This window comes from Ptychodera flava, chromosome 4 (genome assembly GCF_041260155.1).
Source record: "Ptychodera flava strain L36383 chromosome 4, AS_Pfla_20210202, whole genome shotgun sequence".
NCBI lineage: Eukaryota > Metazoa > Hemichordata > Enteropneusta > Ptychoderidae > Ptychodera > Ptychodera flava.
In genome coordinates this window covers 19,517,407-19,538,864 of record NC_091931.1, presented here as the reverse complement: position 1 = coordinate 19,538,864, position 21,458 = coordinate 19,517,407, and the positions used below count along the sequence as shown (strand labels likewise).

The following is a 21,458-nucleotide window of genomic DNA, read 5'->3' as shown; positions in this document are numbered from 1 at the left end:
ACATCTGTCTTTCCAGACAATTTTCCCAAACTCTTATCATTGCCATGAGACCTGGTTATTATCTTTGAAGAAGACAGAATTGAAAAAATATCCCTGAATATTTGAAATTGAAGGCCAGGGAAAAAATTTCAGCATGTGAAAGACTGGTTGTGCATTAGCTGCAATACGCATACAGCACCTTTACGGATGACCTACTTTTCCCTAAAAGCAATTTATTATGCAACATGCAAAATTGAAGGGATTCATAAATCATCAAACAGCCCTTTGCCTTGGATGCCGTACAGCACATTACTTCTGCACAAAGTAATTTGGAGAACTGAATAAAAAGTGATTTTACTTGGCAACAGGACCTGTACTGAGGAAGAAATGTCCAAATTTTATATGTAATGAGAACACAGTAACCTTTGCACATGATGAGGCTTCACTATAGGAATATCCGGTACTATCAGGATTCCTATCAATGGCTGGAAGTGCTTGCCAGCTTTATCCTTGTTGCTGTCTTCTTCTCAGCCTAGTATACCTACAGTCACAGCAAAGCTAAGCAGTCTGTGTAAACCTCTGGGGCTTTATTAACATCTTCAAGGTAGCTGGAAAAGCTCCCAGTTGATGTTTTTATGTATTTTCACCATTCAGTGCAATTTTTTGAAAACTCAACCATGGATTTGGAAACATATTCTATATCTGAATTGGAGACATGTAATTTTCGGGGCTAACAAGGAGTTCATTATATTTTGCTCTCTCTTTCATATCCCTTCCTCTTTCTGAACATTTATAAATGTGTATGAATGTGTACTGATCTCATCTGTAACTTTATACTGACTCTCTTGGCTGTTCGCTACAAACTAGTGAACCATTTAGAGGTTAGACCTTTGTTATAAATATTATTTAAACAGTATATAAAGCCAATTTCAATGTGGGAGTCACTTCCAGAACTAGTACGTGTTGTGAAATAACCATCACACTAGCCTTGCAGTGATCAGGTGATTTCTTATCACAGTCAGTGCCATAGGAAAACAACAACAGCATCTACAAATGCTTTGTGAAAAAGCGCACCTTATTTATTAGTCATGAACTTGATTTACGTTTGTAGTTCTGTGCAACAAAAACTAGTTTGACATTCACAGAACTGTAAAACATACAACTAGGTTGGAGACTATTCCCATCCGTTTAGTTTAACCAACGAAGGTTAACCGGGGCATTGAGAACCCTGTATCAATTACATGGGTTTCCTTGCTTGAGGTTGCTTGCTACCAAAATAGAACACAGTAAAAGAGATCTGAAGTGCTGGCACATTCCCTGATGCGTGAATGAGTCAGCCCAGTACGTCATTTCAGACCTGATCTTCTTACATAATTTGTTATTCACAAAAACAATAGCTGTCTGCAAAGGTAAGAACAGCTATGATGAGATTGGTGTGTATCAGGTACAAAGACATCACATTGTTACGACAATCTAAATTCACCTTCCGCATCACTTCTTTTGTAACAAAATCCTCTGTACCTTTTTCACTTCACTGATTGCGAAAAATTTTACCAAACTGCTATGGTACAGTTGATGTTAACACGATTACTCAGTTCACATAGTTGTGGAAAAAAAAATCACCCATTGTTTCCCACCAATTGTAGTCAGTTGCGAGGAGTGTGCTCAGATGCTACTCTCGCTCTCCCAAACTCCTGCTACAACATTGATATGACTTCATGTAAAGTCTAATAGCTGAAGTCTAGAAGCCAGGTCCAATCCATTTTGTCAGGTGAATGATCCACAAATCATTAGTAAAATAAATCCAATGATCAGAAGACATTGTCTAACGCTCTTTAATATTCCTTCTGTGTCATCCAGACAGCAATTTTCTGTCGTCCAAAGGGGCATGTAATTGTACAAGGTATTGTTAGAGCAATATGAAAGCATCATTTCTAGCTATGACTGTAGACCTTAGTTTTTGTTCATCCTTGACACTTCCCACAAATCCTTGCAACTTCTGGGATAGTTGTTAGAAGAGGGCGCGCTTTAGGTGAGGTATCAGACAGCTGATGTGTGAACATAACATGGTTAGGTGTTGTGAGAAAACGTGTTTCTTTACGAGAAAGAGTTGACATTTTAACCTGTGACCAGAAAGGTCACATCAGCACATGATGTACCCTCTGTACTTTTGTCCAGGCCTGAAGCAAAGTGCACAAAGGGCGGGAACTTCACAACTGTTGACAAAAGATAGGATGAGGCGAGCTTCTAGATTTGGCTGGTAGTAATATCATGCGACTAACAAGAGAACACCTCACTATGCAATGTTGTGATGAAGGTTTTTCCAATTCAAGATGTGACCTTTAACCTATGACCCAAGAGGTCACTCTATCGCATCGTGTTTACCTCTGCACTTTCACCAAGGCCGGATGCAGAGAGCGCAATGGTGAAAACACAATGAGCTGTAAACAAACACACAAGATTAGGCCAGCCAATACATTCACAGATAGCTACGACCTAGTTCACTGGAACGATCAATGCTGGTAAGGCCCATTTAATAGTCAGAATCTTCTTCTGCTGTTCCGCGAAATAGAGCATTACAGTGGCATGTCCTTTAAAACATCTATTACGTGATCATGATCATCATGATCGCATGGGTGACTGCAATCCCACACTGGTTCAATGAACTACAAGCAGACATCTGATCCCTCCGATGGTCATACTAGACACCACATTACAACTGTGGTGACTTCATCATACCTTGTATTACATTGAAAACAAATTAAATCATCAAATGGAACATGACAAATCAAGCGGCTGTTTCCTTTCTTGCTTTGCTCTTTTTGTTTTGTTTTTTCAATTCAATTCAATTTTTCAATTATGACAGTACCGTACATGTCAGCAAGAGTGATGACAGAGGCGCAATGTCAATTTTGAAATATTAGAAAGCAGTGATAAATACATAGAACAACAATTCCCATAAGAAATGACTCTGGCTACTTTATTATATCTTAAAATCTTACTTCAGGATGAATACACCACACTAACACGTGAATATTAATGTTGCAGATTCTCCTACAATCACATTTACTGACAACTGTATCTAGGGCCCTAACCAACGGTTGGGAGAAAGTTAACAGCTAAACTTAGTTTAATTTTATGTTCACTTCCAAATGCCATTGAAAGCATTCTGAAAGCCAGAACAGTCAATGTATAAATGATGTGAACTGCCAATTTTCTAATGGGCAGAAAATATGCAGAAAAACAACTGGTCCAGAGTTCATCATGTGACAATCTATTTTAGGAAATTCCAGCTAATCAAGCAGTCAAGTCAAATTTCTCAGTAAATACTTATTGGGGTAAAAACACTACATTGTCCGCAGCCTCTCAAACTCTGAGATTTGGTAAATCATTAACTTTGGGTATTCTTCTCGGCTAGGGCAGCACCCCCAGCAGGTGAAGTACACACATCATATATCATGTATATGTGTGTCATTTACAACACAGGTGGAAGGTGCCTGACCAGATCACACTGCCCTCATTAGAGACTTCAGATTACTGTGGAATGCGTGTGGCAAAACAGCCTTGTACTTTTTGGTTGAGTTCGGCTGAAGGTATAGGTCATGCCATATTTCCAAGGACACAGGAGTTGAAATCTGAGGCTACACAATATTGCTGAGTTCACTTACAAGTCATCTTGACATCTTTGACACACAACACTCAGCTTGGACCAAAAAGTATGGTCAAATTGGGTAAAAGTTCACCTGATCAAATCAGATGAAGAGACACCATGTGTTTGGCAAAAGAGTAGGCATATCCTGTCCTGACCATAGCATCAGCACTACATAATAAATCTCTCACAGGTACAATTTTGAGGAAGTAGTCACACATGGGAAGTCACAGACAACACATAAATAGTTTTCCAGGTTAATCAGTTAATATGAGAACAAATACTCTGTTTGTTTTTATAGCTTATTTTTAGCTATCTCAGATAACTTTTGATTTGATAGAAATGTGCTACGTATCATCCTTGCATCCAATTGATCGATTAAATGTTGAGATTAGCTTTAAAAGCATTTATTGATGAAAGTATAGTGAAAGTTACAGCGAATGAAGTGTAAACGCAATATGGTTAATTGTAATTTTTACAATATCTAATTTCAAGCATTATTGTTGTGTTTGTAACATGCAGTTTCTTGATGTACTTCTGAATTCACACTGAAATACCCAACCTGTAAGCCTATTATGTCCAATCCAATGTTATTGTTGACTACTGAATTTTAGTCAAGACTAGAATTCCATTTGCCAATAACAGCAGTGCATTTTATACACTTTGAGTGTTGTAATTGTATAGTCTATGCTGATTACCTTAAGATGTATTTCAACATACTTTAGTGAGAAGGATTTGAAATGTACTTGTTTTCTAGCAACAAAAACAATGAAGACATAAAATAAAAGTAACAGCTAGTGTCCTTGTAATTGTATGGTGTCAATAAACAGGCACATTGTCATGTTATCATTACTTCCCCAACCACCTCAATACCTCCTGCATATTTTTAGATCTAAGGTACGAGCTTCTCATCCAATTTCAGCCTGTTCCAGCAGTGTACCAAGATTTTAGTGACATACATTTCTTCGCAGTAGTCCTTGTGTGTATGCATTACACTGAACTGTGAGTGAGGCCTTCTCAATATCAGATAATGAAATTGAGGTCTTCTAAAATGTCAGTATACCACAAGTGCTCTCAACAGTTGTTGTCTGTTGATAACCATGAATGCCAAAGAGCAAGGCTGCTGCTATCTTGTTGATTTCATTTCTCTTATCTTTATCACTTCTATTGTTCTTTCCACTTACACAGTGGTCGTTCATTGCAACACAGTGGATATACATCTACTGGTTGGCAGCAGCCAGTCATACGTAGTTTAATTCCAAGATTTACTACACTTAAGATCATGTGATGTGTACTTGACATATTTGTGCTCAGGTGAGCTATTTTCAATGTACCGAATTGTGACCTACACAGCCAGTGATTTACTCTACATAAACGTATCATCAACATACATAATGTATCAGTCCTACACCATTGACCTTGCCATTCAATGCGTAATATGAGCTGTCATATTACATGTCCATTTGCATGGCCACTGAGCAACATCGTCACATGCTGTCTGTTATTGAATTTTGCTGGGTTTGTTGCTAGGTTTCTAACCTTCCTCTGGTTGGTTGTACACAACTTGCAACTTGCTTGACAACCTATAATGATCTGACGATAATGCCAGCTTCAACACGCCAGTCTATTACACAATGACTTTGTGTAGAAGTGTTCTTATTTTGAAAAAAAAAATGAGATTATCGTGTAGTCCAAGCACTGTTTTTGACAATTTCCAATAAAGTATGAGTACAAGAGTTGTCCATGGATCACTGATATCTATCCATACAGGTGTTGACTAGAAAATGAATTTCTGTGAATGAAATTGCCAGCCAGTATTTTCCAGCACGGCAAGACGACGGCAAGATATTTCAGATTAGGCTGATTACACCATTCGTTGGTATTAAAACAGAGTTATGTTTAAAGAAATAGTCGTGTAAGTCATTTTTAGATGCAGAAATAGACAGGCTTACGGTTGAGTACATTTACGTGTTATGCAGAAATAATCAAAGCTGGCTTTTATGATTGCTGACAGGCTGGTGAGTCACACACATACACACCAGCAGCCACTTCATCTTCGGGACAGTAACAGAATATTCAAACCCATTATTTTATATTACTGCTGGAAGTAATTGGCCATTTTCGCTTTCCCCATTATATAAATAGCTTGCTTGTATCAGTTATTTACAAATAAAACATAGAAAAGGTGTTGTACATCTAGTGCACACACATAGGCGTAGGGTCTCCCCCATTTCCAGCTGGTGGGACAAATAAGGTCACTGAGGAGTCAATCTGGGAGGGTAATGACTCACAAGTCGTTGGTGCGGTACCGACTTCAGATGAATATTACAGTAATTTAGGAGTTAGAGATATGAATTGTTCATAGATTTGAAACACAAAATATTTCACACCTCTGACACCCGCATACAGAAAATATGTCACCTCATCTCCAAAACGCATCTCGGTTATTGTCCTACACCAAACGTGTTGGGGGCTTTTTTGGTCAAAACCTTATTTGTATAGACAGTGTGTAAACATCAACATGCTGGTATGAATATCAAAACGGAGGGTCTAAACATTCAGGATAAAACACGGCATGCATATAATTAATGTTACACTGTCATACTTCCACCACAGAGGAACAGCTGGTCTCATTTCAATTCAATTTCAATGCAGCCTTTTAGCTGACTTCTCCATCTAATTGGATTCACAATCTAGTTATTTGACCACTCTTTCAAACTAATCTCCATGCATGACCACTTGGCCACACTTTCAAATTACTATTAGATTTGAATACGGCTGTTTAAGCACTTGTTAATAGTAAGTTAAATTAGATTCATATGTCGCCACTTGGCCACCATGTCCTAGTTCATTTTACTCTGAATGCCCTACTGCCAAGGGCAATTTGATTCAATGACAGCCATGGCTCACATGTGGTGAGTAAAACGACCATACTTTTTCAATACAGGAAGAACTTTTGTTTGACCTTTGACCTGTCAGCCATGCTGTCCTGAAAAACATTTTAACTGGTCAAATAGCAAGAATAGTTGTTTCCAAGAGATAATATTGTTATAACTTGACATTTGATTGCTTTTGTTCTATAAAACAAACTTGTTTTCTCTTTCTTCTCTCTAAAGTATATCACAATGAAATACTAAAGTATAAGCCAAGCCATCACAAAATTGTACACTGCAGACAATATACAATACTTTCAACGGTTGAACTCAAGTCTGGACTGGTCAACAATGGCAATAATGCACATTCACATATAAACATATGATAATACATAAGCTGTGTCGACAAGCTGAGCATCAGGAATTTGACATTAATTTGAGTGTAGACAAGGAAATTAAATTTTAAGAACCAATAATTCCTACAAGTACATTAAAAGTAACAGATGGTGGAGCTTTAAAAATTTCAATCTAACTGGACATTAACTACTAGCTCAGTGTTTGAAAAGAGCCATATCTGTTCTTTTTTAGAGCTTGGTAAACATCACCTCAATATATTATTATCAACCTATGCAGAAAAGGTTTCTACCACTGTCATCTTTGGAGACAAACGGAGGCCCCCTTTTTCATTAGCTGTGTGATGTCAGTTTGTTGCAATTTTATAAATAATGCTGTTCTTCATATTGACAAAGCATTATTTGCCATCACCACTGCTGACTAAAACCTTCCCTAGGCCTCAACACATGCAGGCTATCTTATTCAAACATCCACTGTTGTCCTTTCTCTTTTTGTTTCAGTACGCAAGTTTTCACCGGGTTTGCAAGTGCTGCAGCTGTCTGCCAATTCTTTATGATCCTGCTAGATTTTGCACTGATCAATAACACGGCGATTCATCACTGTTGGACCATGGCCAAATACATACACGATTCTGTACCATCTCAACGGCTGAAATCGATGGAATTTGAAAATGCCCATGGTAACATCAAACACCGGCAAAGATTTATAAACATCAACCGTGACACAGATACGTTTCACCTCACATCCTCTTTTTGAATTCAAATACTAATATTACATAACAGTGCTGTGGGTTGTTCAAATCAGCACACAGAATCTCTCCCTGCACCACAAATATGCATGAGTGATATTATGTCTGTCTACTGTCTGTCCATCCTCCGCTTCTCTGTTTCCCTATTTCTCAGTCTGTCCCTATCTGTCCCTCTTTCTCTCTTGCTTGTTCTATCATGAATACTAGATTTTACACAAGTCAAACCTAGATTTGAACACTTGGGTTACAATCGGGCAAATATGTTGAGGAAGGTAATATATTCCATCTATTTAGCCTTCACTGACCTTTTCAAAGAGCGCAAAATGTTATACAAACAGGATTACAAGCCGCATGATTTAAACTACAGCTTGGAAAAAAGTAACTGCGGCCAATTGAAGGCAGCAACTTTTTAAGCTGATATCATCAATGTTAATTGTTATCATAGTGGTTGTGTGTTACCTATTACGGATGTGCTGGAATGTATAAAACATACCTTCCAGAAAGTTAGCCGCTAATAAGTGCTTATATGTTGTGGTTTCCTAGTTAAAAGCCCTGTCTTGAGCGGTGTCCTTGTTTGACCTCTTGTGTGATTTTTTACATGCAGCAATGTGTCCTCAATTGAACTTTGTGTTGTGTTGGGTTGGGTTGAGCACCCAATAGGAAGTCGCTGTCACCTCTGACTGTATTGAGATTACCAACTCAGAGGGAACAGATTGCATTCTGATATTTCATTCACAATGGTGTATGGATTAAGTTACAATATTTGTCAGATACTCTTTTTTTCCCCCTACATGAAGTGACGATGGAATGTTAACAATCTTCAGTGCCTGGATTTTCTGACGTTACATGTTGGATAAGCTCTGTCGTAACTTTCAACATAGTTCAAAGGGCCTTCTCTATCTATTTGAATTAAGGAAAAATTACATTTTGTGATGTGTTACAAATACTTGTAACACACTAGATGATATAAGATGAAGGATAATCATTAAATACTGGCTAGCTTACTTTCTTGTCTACTTAAATAAGATATACTTTCTAAATGCAGTTTTTACGAATGTAAACATAGTGATGTATGCATGACTTGTATTGCTATCGCAATGATATATTTGGTATTTCATATTTTGTTTGATGTTGTAAAAAATTTTGGTAAAACTGATTTCTGTAAACATGACTTTAATTAAAAAATACCCTGTAACACCTTTTTCGTCCCTCTCTTTAACTCTATGGGTGCTGTAATTTTTCCCACATTTTGTCACTTTTTATTAATTTTTCTATAATTTTTTCATAATTTTGTACTACATTGATATCGCTTTTCATTGGCTAGAGTTTTTGATCAAAATGTTGGGGGAAAAATCTGAAGAAAAATTGTGTGGATCTGTGAAAAAGATTGTCTGCGTCATATTTTAAAGAGGCAACAAAAATTGACTTTGGCATCCAAAAGGGTAAACTGAACGAATCTGGCATTTGGCATTTCAAAGACACCATATAACCAAAGTTGACAGCATTCAGCTTTCAAGCAAATTGCTATGAGAGTCTCAAAGCACAGTCCTTTAAGAGTTCAAGGCAGTACAAACAAAACCTACAACCATAAATTTGTATTCACTTCACATGGTTTGCAAGCCCTATGAGTCACTGAAATGACCCTGGTCTGATCTATGCATACACAACCAAACATTCACACGCATGTAGCACATCCCCATGAGTATGCATAATTCGAAGAAACGCGGAACAAGTAGTTTGGCTTCATGAGCCACAGAGACCAAACTTTGTGGGACACTGTACAAGGATCTCACCCACAGCGACTCTACACCATTTTTCGTTTCTATGGAGACTGACACTGGGATATGATCTCGTTTCCGGCGTCGTGCATCACTTGAAGAGGGCAAACATCATGTGTGGTACCCATTTGCTATTTAGGGGGGCTCACACTCGATTCTGCTGACTGAATCCCCCCCGCCTGGAAAAAGTCAAGCTGTCCCACAAGTGAAATCGTGACAGCCCTGAGTGTGGCAGCATTTAGAATATCGGTCACTAGTACTCGAGACACTGAAAACGTTCGCCAAGAGTGAATGGACGACTGATGCAACTGTCATGCAGTTGACAGCTCAGGACAAATCCTAGAGTATGTTTACCAAATTGGTGATAAATGCTCAATTACCTGGCATTAAAGTGATGAATCTGTCACACGTTTTTTTTTGCCCTGTCAATCAACTTCAAACTGACCAATCCGTGCCAGGAGATAGAGAATAACAGAGAGGGATTTCAGTCTGGCTGTCATAGCTCGAACACCTTCTGTACCAACCACATGTAATAATACATCTAATGTTACTCATGGCTTATGTTTTCAAGTTTGAATGTGAGACAGATCTTAGTTTAAACACTTTTTGTTTCAATAGAGTGGTTAACATCCATAATGAGATGACATCAGATTGAACATGTTGAACATAACAGCAGAGCACATGGCAGGTTAGGGAGGTATCTGTGTTTGTATTTACATACACCCACGTACACCCATTAACCCTCCACCCCCATTTCCTTGTTATGTTGGTCCACCTACACTGTTGAAAACAACAGATCTGTACAACAGTTTGGTGATGAATGGGTTACAACACATTGGACCACTGAAGCAGTAAAACCTCCACTACATGGCATGATTGTTCAACTCCATTCTTGCTTATTAAAGCTTTGAGTGTAGGCTTTGAAAACCAACATTCACTGTGTTATAATTTATAAGTAGACCAGACTTACAGCTGACCACCTGTAAATGGAAATCGAGTGATACGAATGTTCTTTTCTCTTTTTCCACTTTCAAAATAAGTCTGAAATGACTACAGCTGATCTCAGTAAGTATAAAGTACTTGCTGACCAGGAAGCAAGTGGTCTGCGAGAACATGTCTAGGAAAAAGGAAATTTCAAGATGGAGAAAGAACTCAGTCAAACAGACAGGCTCTTTCAGTACATGAGTGTCTAAGCACAGGCGTCTACCCAAAATATTAACTAAAGAACCCAGGTTGAACTGACGGCGGCTAACTTCAACAGAATTTAATCAGTTTTCCGACATTCAGTCACTGAGGATGGAGATGTACTACACTTTACAGCTCACTGGACAGTGAAGGAGATTAAATTTTCCTACCACGTGAAAACAATCAGCTAAAGTGCAGCCCTTCCTGTGATTTCATCATTATTAGAATGAAGCCAAACATTAAAATTACAATCTTTACAGTTTACGTGTAAAGTCCATTTACTATACTTTTTGATTATTTTTCTATTATTTTTTGGATTGTTGCTATACCCCAAATCATGCCCACATAAATGTTGTGTTGCGTTGGCACAGGTTATCAATATATTTATATTGCACATCATGCATTAAAGAGGAGGGACAAGAAAATATACTGCTTTCAAGAATAAAATTATGAAATATTATCCAAACTATATCTCTCTGCCATTGAAGTCTGTTGTAACTGTATGCTATGAAAACACAACCACGTTATAAAATGGAATTCACCTCTACAGATCAAGGTCTCTTTATTGTATTTTTACTGAAAGATGCTCAACTGCTTCACTGTGTCACTCCCAGGTCTAAGTTCATATAAGTAACGCAATGGCAAGCAATCGGAGAAATCAAAAGTCGCCTCAGTCGTAGGGGTTCCACATCAGAGAAAGTGATAATCATGAATAAAAGGAGGTAAAATTATCTAACCTTTCAGAAAATATTAATGTTTACGCTGTCAACAAAGATTATCACAATAAAAACTGTGGTATAAAGTGTGTGGAATGGGTAGGCATAGCCATGCCTGCCTGCTTGCTACGTTAACACCCAGGCAACTCTCAAAAGTTGTCAAAACCAACTACAGTCAAGTGAAGCCACAGCATAACTGTGGTAAATTAGGATTGCTGTTGTTCATCACTGGAAAGGAGATGGCCATGGCCCACCTAAGTATAACAACTCTTTATTTCTACTGCAATCTTCTTCAAAGTGCCTGTTTTCAAAGTCACTTTATGATAAAGTTTATGAATACATTGGTATCATAGATATTACATTACAATTATCGCATATTGACTTACAAAGGCAGAACAGGAAGTCACCAGAAATTAACAACTTGACAGTTGTACCTGTAAATTAACATGATTTGGTATTAAAACAGCATTCTTTTCCTTTCACTTGAGCCCTGTATAGTAGAATTGGACATAGAAACGGTGGATTTCAGTTGAACAACATGCTGGACCAACTGAGAATTTACATTATTTATTTACAGATTTATTGCATGCATTTATTGATCACTGATTCAGACAGACATCGAATTTCTGCAAAATGCAGCAATGTCTGCAAAATGGGCATCGATACAACAAGTATGTTTTGACAATGGCTGAAACTAGTTGGCTGAGCTCTCATAAGGGACTTAAATGTCTGCTTGGGGAAAAAAATGTCCAGAACAATTTTCTGAAGAGAAAAAAACACTGATCACTGTCACTTATGATCAGAAAAACCATCACAATTAGCAGATCAGAATCCAATCATAGGATAGGAGGACTATCAGCCACTGAGTCATTCATTTGTTCCCAATGGGAAATCTATACATCAGGAATCTATAAGTCCAGGAGACGCTTCATTCTCCTCCACACCATACAGCCTTGGGGGAAAAACCTTCACACTACACAAGTACATATACCAGTATACTCACACACTTCTCTAACAACTTCACACATAGTGAGGTATTGAAAAACACATTCACACACACTGCATGCACTGAGAGCACTCAACCCTATTAGAATGCAATATTCATGCTGACTCATGCATATGAGCCGGACCAGAAAGCGGGAACAAATGCCTTCAGCTGATTCGTGACTCCGTCTTGCTATGGCTGAAGTCTGCTAGTACGTGGGTGTTCGGAAAGAAAAGGGTAACTGATGACCTTTCACACCAACGTTACATGAAGTACCATGCTAATTACTTCACGAGACACAGAGACGCTGGCATGCAAACTGTTGTCTGCCAACGTGTCCAGTGTATTACTGCTGTTGTAAGGAAGTAAAGCTTCACAATGGCAGGTCAAAAATTTTAGGTCAACTGTGATTTGGAGAAGCAGGTTAAATCGTCAAGACCACACGTACATGACTGAAAGTGTGCCAACTTGAACATAATGAATTTTTCCATTTTTTGCAGATCATACTTTACCGATATGACCTGTTCCAAATTTTCAATCAAAATACACTGAACAACTTCAATATATCTACAAAATGCCCAAATAATAACATGTGTGCATAATTGCATGGCATCTATTGTCTACACCCTTCAAAATTCTTGAGCAACAGCTTATAAGGAATTGCAGCTATCAAGATTGCAGAAGAACAGTCCTACAAGACTGTATTACACTTTGACATTATCCTGGGGGTTACCTTTGAATAAGTCTCAGGAAAGGCTCCTAAGTCAGGCAGATTGTTAACATGCAGAGGAAAGGGCCAAGCATTTGTGAGTTGTCTTTCTAAGTCTTCTTGAACACTGATGAGGAGAAACATCAGAAGCAGAGGTGGTCACAATGGACTAAAACTGGAAGATCTGTCACGTGTCCTTGAATGGTGGATCTTGAAGTCTTAGGCCATCAGCAGCCATTAGTCCGTCAGAAAAATGCAAAATCGACAATATCACCAAATTTTTACTCTACAATGGTTGCCTTGAAATGAGAAACATACACCTACAGTAAAATACTAGTGGCACATGTTATCCCTTCCATTGGTTAGTAAAAGATACTTAACAGATGATACCTATGAACATAATGCACATCCATTTCTTCTGATTCACCCATCTTTCCAATAACTGCTGTGAAACGTTAATTATAGACCAGTACAACAGAACATCTGTGCAACCAGCGGATGTGAAAAATGACTCATACAATAGTTTCTTGATTGAAACCAAAATAAATTTGTGACAAAGAAAAATCTGTAACGAGGGACACAAATCTAAATGTGAGGGAAAGATTAGACAATGGCTGAGTACACTTCTGTAACATTCCCATATCTGCAATCCAATAATAGGTTTTCCTAGCATTATTGAAAGGATATTATGGCGCACATGTTGTTTTTTATCTTATTAACTGAGAAAACAAGTGTACAACGTGTTTATTTTAAGTTGCGACTGTTCCTCCAGCAGATGAACATTACAGAACATTACAGCAGATGAACATTACAGAACTCATGTTTTGGTTCTGTCAAGATTAATATTAACAACACACATAAAGAAAACCCTTTGGACTTCTTTGGATTGATTTAAACTGTATGTGACACTGTATTTCCCATCTTGGCTGACTTGGTTCTTTGCCTCAAATTAAATAACTCAAGTTATACATGTCATTTATACGATTTATTAAACTCAGAGGTAAGCCACTATTGTCCTGGTGCAAGTAAGGACAATAGCATGCCATGTGTGAAAATTTGGTTGTTTTGGAATGGTGAATCAGATCATGCACTGATTGAGACTGTTACTGTGTGAACTCTGGGCTTGTCTAGCTGAATGGACCCTTTGACGTGCCTTGTACCTCATGTAATATTTCACATACTATAGTCAATAGCAGCTTTGGTACCAGATGGGTCGAGTTGGAATCTACAGTGTTCATGAAGGATCAGCATTAATTCCTGTCAGATGGACTGGCAAAAGTAAAGCGTAGCAAACAGCAACATTAAATTCAGCCATTTTCACTTCTTTTTGTGGGGTCAGAGGTCGTAGATTTGTAGGGTTTCCCATGGTCAAGTATAGTAGCTTTGGTACCGGATGAGTTGAGCTGGAAGTTACAGTGTTGATGAAAATTCAGCATTATAACGCTTGTGAAATGTACTGGAAAAAGCAGAAGTACAGCGAACTGGAACATTACACCTAATTCAGCCATTTTCACTTTTTTGTTGGGTCAGAGGTCATTGAATTTGTAGGGTTTCTCAGAGCCAAATGTAGGTATTCTTGCAACTCATCCTGCATGAAAAGGAATGACATACGAATTTTGACAGGTGTTACACCATCTTAGCCAAAGCAAAGTTCTTCATATACAAGGATTATCATAATTTCTTTATACAATACCAAACCACTAACAGAGCACACTACGTCACATGACAATTGACTTCCAGGCTCAAAGAGTCACAGACCATCCCTCTGCTAAATGATAAAATATTACACTGCAGATGGCATCCTTGACACCCATATTATCACATCATAAGACTAATGGAAAATAATTGTCTATAGATCACTTCTCAGCTGTTCCACTGCAGCCAATTAAGACCTAGAGTATTAACCTGGACTTGTCAAATGTCAGTAGATTAATGGCCTAGCCCTGTTACTATGCATCCAGAACTGGACAAAAAGACTCTAGGGTTACATTCACGACATGGCAAGCCATATATATCACCACCATGGTGTAAGTGATGGCTTGCTGACGTTTTTAATAACTTTTAATACTTCACACCATCATGGTGAAATCCAAATGGGAGTGTATCTGTCCTTCACTGTCTGGACATGGCTGTTGCTATGTGATTCTGTTGTCAACATAAAAGGCAGAATGACAGCTGAAATATGTTGGGTAATTTGTTATATTAGTCATAAACAAAACAAATGGTTACACATCTCCATGATGGTTCCCGGACAGGTATCCCCTGAACATTTCATCCCCCTCCCCCTCACCAGACACTTACCCTTTTTCTAACTCCAAGCCCACGCTGGTGGGTGGGAAATCTTCAAGTGGGAAATGTCAGGAGGTAAACACTTGGATACCCCCTCTAAGATAGTGTTTCTGAGTACTATGGCATATTTCACAAGCTTTTGGTTTGTTTGTTGCCATATTATTACCTATGAAGGCACAGTGTAGTCATTAACTTGCATCATTTGATGAGGGTGTGAATTTTACTTCTATGAGTCAGAAGCAATAGGCTGGAAACACAGGAAAACCATCCCTCCATGACAGCACATCTCACTACGTGTACCAGTTTGTTCGTAGCAGTTTGAAGTACTTCAAGGTATCAAAACAAAGAAGAAAATCTGAGTCACATGACTTATGCTGACTGTGATATTTGCAGTAGCTGTTCAAAAGCAATCAAATCCAATGCCAAAAGTTTAAAAGTGATATCGTTGTGTTATCATCAAAGCATGACAGGGTCTCATGGACTTTCTCATTTTCTGTTTTGATATTTCCATCCAATCAAAGCAACAAAGTCAAAGCCTCATTCAAATGCAGAACCACAGCACCAAGGTAACAATAAAACCTTCAACTCTTCAATTCACTGAATTACTGATGCCATCGTGTTCTCTTTTCATGCAAAGCTGTTAGAGCACCTAGACCGATGTGTGTTCTTGATTGTCTGTGGTTGGTCCGCGATGGTTGCGTAAGCCTGGACAAAAAGAGGAAATTGAACCAAAAGACGAGCATTTCCTCCTGCATACAGTAACTACACTGCATAGACACGATAACCACTGTCTGAGATGGACCACACTTTGTTTGCGTGACCACACACATTCATCACAGATAGAGTGAGAGAGAGAGAGCAGTTCCTCAATTGATGCAGTGCAACCTGTTACCTTTATTCTTGCAATAAATCATGGAGTGATTTGTGATAAGGAAAGAGCAAACACCAAAATGGTTGCTACATTCACGCGGGCTAGTTATTCATATGCTATATAGCCAGAATAAACTTGTTTATAGAGGGTTCAATGCTTTCACCTCTTATTCCCCCTAAGGAAGTTAGACTTCACCATGGAGGAACAACACAGTTGAGAAAACCAAACTTTGGTGGGGGACTGGAAGGGCAATCACAGGAATATCTTCTGATGCGATATACCAATTCTCAACATGAGACACATACAAGTGCGAAAAAAAGCCTTCAAACTGGGTGTCAAGGATTCTCCACGGGCAGTGTTTTTGTTAAGGACAGTATCCCGGTAAATGTTACCAGGGTTTCCCATTTATTTTACCAGGGTTCCCCTTGGTATATCAATGCAATCAGATTTGGGGACAGCAGAAATGTTACCGGGGTTCCAAATCATCAACTGACATTCAAGAACCTTGGCAAAAACACTAATGGGGATCTCCACCTGGAGAGGTAAGTCCCCCATCATCTGTGGTAGCAGAGTATCAGTATTGTACTAGCCAGACAAAACTTTTACAAAAGGATAAATTCACAGAGGAATTGAATATGTTAATTTAGTATAAATGAGACAATTGGCCCATCCCTCTGAAATTTGAAGCTGGAGAGAACAGCGATGTTAATATAAGTATGGACAGTGGACACCTTAGTCACTTGAGTTATTCTTTATCAACTAGGTTCTGGACTGAAATTCTGTATACAATGATTGGTACTGATAATCATACACAACGAAGTGCAACTTCCAACTGACAAGTGTTGAAACTGACATTGCACACAATAGCCAAAGCTTCACACACTTCACAGATCAGCCTACAATGCCACACTGAGCCAGCTGTTGACCATTGAGTTGACAGTGAGTGATCAATGCACAACATGACGGGATAATGCGGATTATACTAAACCTCCTTCAACTCATGAAATCCTACAACACAAAACTCACTGTGAAAACATTCAGTCATTGTACAGATTAATGTTTCCCATATGATGAAATTTTAAGCTTTTGAAATATTCTCAGATGTTTGATATGCTAACAAAAGGGCCCAGGTACTAAAAAGTACAGCATAATAGGTCAAATTCCACAACAATATACTGAAAGTGCAAACAGTGTCAACACAGAACTGGGTATAATTATCAAGCTGGTGCTCAGTCCAAAAGATTGGCAGCAGGTATGCTACAACCCACTGCAGTGTGGGCTGGGACAAAGCGACATGGATCAAATTTGCCTTCAGGGCTGAGTTTTACAGAATCCCACACACTGCAAAGGTGCAAGTCAAGTTAGGCGGGACCGGGAATGACAGTTCACATATCATCAATAGTCCTGGATTCAAAAGACTACTTTCCATACAATTAACTTCAGTACCGTAGATACCCTTGGACAAGGTTAAGTTTATCCTTCAGGAACATATCTCAGGAGGGGTTCAGTTTATCTTTATGGGGTAGACCATTACATCTTAGGAGGGGTGATTGATAAGAATGAGGACATGCAAATTATTTACACAATCCAAGATTTGAGAAAATTGTTTTTGAAGTTAGGAAAATATGCATACTTCCTCCACAATTCCATACTTAAATTCAGCTGCTTGTTATGTAAATAATATTTTGCAAACACAGTTGGGCTTTAATAGAAATTTTAGCAATTTTTGCCATGCAGATTGCTCTACATATATCCAGCTTGCAAAGGAAAGGATAACCATTATTCCAAAAACAACCTGATTCAAATGAGGTCACCAACTGGTTATTTTGGTTTGCACACAGCCACAAATGGGTGTGCAAAAACTATTTGACACTTCAGGGATTGTGTGGAGGACTTTGACTGTCAATGCAGCAGTTGCTTCCAAACCAAGTGAAACAAGTACACTGTTGCACAAAAGTGTTATATCTGCATTGGTTAACTACAATAAGTGACTTTTGCAGGGTTTCCAACTATAAACGATACACTATTTGTCCATTTGTCCAGTGTCACCAGACTGTATCCTTTCATGCACTGAGCTACCAAGGTCTCATAAAGGTTTTATAACTTCCTAGAAACTTTTTTCCACAGAGTTGATGGGTATGAGTTCACCCATGGCACCACCAGTCAGCAGCTGGTCACTGATGCTTTGTCCTCATAACCAGGTCAAGAGCCAGAAAGTGGTCCGTGAATCTGTGTTGCCAGATACTGACTCAATGCCTGGATCATTAATCAATGTTATGGATGGTCACTTTACAATCATGTAGATAGTGCATGGTCACGGGTAGATGGATATTCTCTATTGGAAATGAGTGACATTTGCATGCCTGAGCAGTAATCATTAATATAATTAGCATAAATGAATTTACGACATCACACTTGAAGCATCAGATATACCTTGCCTCTGTGTGTCAATAAACGTGGAGACTTCTAGTCCCAAGTTTGCTCAAAGAGGAAACTGGATTGTAATGTCATTGGAAACAGCTTTTGTACTACACTTTATAGAGAGTTTAGGCCCAACAAGAATTGATTTGTAACTGTTTCTGTATTATTGTATTACTAAGTTTGGTGTTGTGTACCCTTGCTCTTGTCTTTGTGTTGTTCTCTCTTCATTTATTTTTATACTACAGAGGGTTTTACCCAGTCTGAATAAAGGTCCATAAAAGACCCAAATAAATACACAGTAATAGGTCTCTTAGAGCCAGAACAAAGGGAAGGAAAGCAGCATGCATTGTGTTTACCTAAGACCTGGACAAAAATAGAATGATAACACTTGGCTGGAAGAAAACGACACACGCCAGACGAATATGCAGCCTCATGAGACAGCCATACTGAATGTGACCACGATGACTGTCTTTCACCGAGGTGACAAGGGCACCCTGGCTGTGTGGATACATCTTCTGAGAAATCAGTATCTTAGTTGCCTTGTGTGTGTGTGTGTGTGTGTGTGTGTGTCTGTCTGTCTGTCTGTCTGTCTGTCTGTCTGTCTGTCTGTCTGTACATCAGCTTCTGAATATCACTTGCAGCTGTGTGGCCCCGAATCTAAGGCATACTAGAGATCTGCATCAGACCAATCTCAAGCACTAGACAGACGCCTGGGCGGCTTCTATTACTCTGAGACGGGTGTACAGACACGGGTGAAAGCGATATTTGTGTAGCCGTTGCACTTTCATGAACGATAAAGAGGGCTGGAGCAGAGGCGACATGCACGGCTTAGTGGATTGTCTGGTCCTCTGGTAACATGGCGACGGCGGCAACCCGGCATAATAAAGAAACTCCCATGACTTTAAAGTTTTAGTAACGTCACTAGACACACCACACCCAGCACATTTGCTTCCAATAAAAATACATTGACTTGATCCCTGATTTTGAGAGAATTACTTTTTGTAATACATCTGTAATACTCACTTTCCAGTTCGCCATTGGAAGGCATCTGAACATAAGAAGATTTGCGGTTTCCGGGTGAGGTAATTCTCATGCTAAGAGTATATTACGAGATTTCCCTCTTTACCTGCCATTTCAATTCATGACTCTTCAAAGACTTCAACAGACAAATGTTGAAACCTTCTAATGTTTTATCATCATCAGATATAACATAAACAGATTTACGTAGATGCGTAATTTACTTTTAGCATCAAATGTCAAAGCAATGTTATCATATTGTACATCAAGACAATATCATGGAATGGTCAGAGACTGAACTAGGTACACATCTCAACTACAGCTACAACATGTCTCCACATAATGCACGCAGCATCCTAAGACATCCTGTTGTTCTCAACCAAGTTTGTTGACCTTTTCAACACATCCCATAATGCACCTACTTTTTTCCCTGCAAAACAACTCGGTGACATGTCTGCCATTTCGTAGACTGAGCGAGTCTCCCCTTCATCTTGAAAAACAAAATCAGTGAAAACAGAAATCGGGGAATCTGATTATAACAGGAACCCGCATACACACTGAATAGAAAGCAGTGTTTGAAAGAATTTCAGTTGCTGGGCATGTGGACATTTGTCATTTAATAAACTGAGGAACGCCGACGCAAAAACACAAAACACATTTCATGATGTTACTTTCACTTTTTGATGACATCAGTTCACGCCAATATAAACACTATTTGCCCATTCTGGTTGACTTGTATGAATGTTTTTGCCAGATAAAAGCCATGGGCTTAAATACGTACAGTTGATGTGTGTACTGTTGATGGCTCCATGACCCCTAGACACTGAAATCAAACACTGCCCTCATATCATATATTTTCCTTTATACATCATACATCTGTCTGCTAACCACACTATATAGGGTGTACATTTGAAGCACTGAAACTTCTGACAGCACCGCAGAGCATAGATTTCAAAGAACTATGTTAAAATCTCTTGCCATGTGCTTCCCATCATCTACAGTACATGTAATAATACCAGTATCCAAAATCACCTTCTTCACAATAATTATCAGAATCCTATATAATGATAAAACATCCAGTTCCTCAAAATTTCTGTTTCATATGACAGTTACACAATGTGTACACTGTTTGTAATCTTGACAAATGAATGTGGGTTGTTTTTTTTGAATCTTTTACTTCTTTGTTTTCATCAATCCATAAATCAACTGCCAGACAAAATTCAGCAGCCAGACAAGAGCTTGCATTTATGAAGCTTGGCTGCTTAAATGTACATTACTGTCTTTCTTGGATACCAAGACTGAGGCTGGGGAGCTGTGTATGATTACACTCAGCATCACTTGTAGTTTTACAGACCTTGTGTACCCCGTCACCTGAGCCTGAAACAGATATGATGTAGTTGCTGTGTACAGGAATGATGTACTCAATCACAACAAACAAACATTTCTCTGGCTTTAAAATATGGCAAAAATCACTGTTGTTGGGGAATTCACATTTTTAACTATTTTCAAATTATGCACGGCTAGAAATTTAAGCAAATTTATATTTTGATCTCAGTATCTATACAGTACTTAAATCTCAACGTGGGCTTTAAATCTCGACCATTGTCAAGGTAAAAGTAATACCTGGTTCACTGACAGGCTTGAACAGAATAGACTGATGATGCTGAATGCTACAGCAAAATTACACTTGTAAATGATCAAACCAATAATATGTATCAAGATTCTGAAATGGGCTGACTCTGTCCCATAGTGACAGCCATGTGCTTCAATATTTGGTCAGGTTGCATGATATAACACGTGTGACCTTTGACATCAATCAAGGCCATTAAGTGAAGTGGAAACCAAGATGTCACTGTGTATACAGAGGGTAGTGATAAACATACT

General features: G+C 38.6%; 1 protein-coding gene across 2 annotated transcripts in view; it reads right to left on the bottom strand.

Annotated features, from left to right (window-relative positions):
• The window catches only part of LOC139131114 (AF4/FMR2 family member 4-like), a 239,244-nt gene that overhangs the window by 185,768 nt on the left and 32,018 nt on the right, over window positions 1-21,458 (bottom strand). The window lies entirely within an intron of this gene.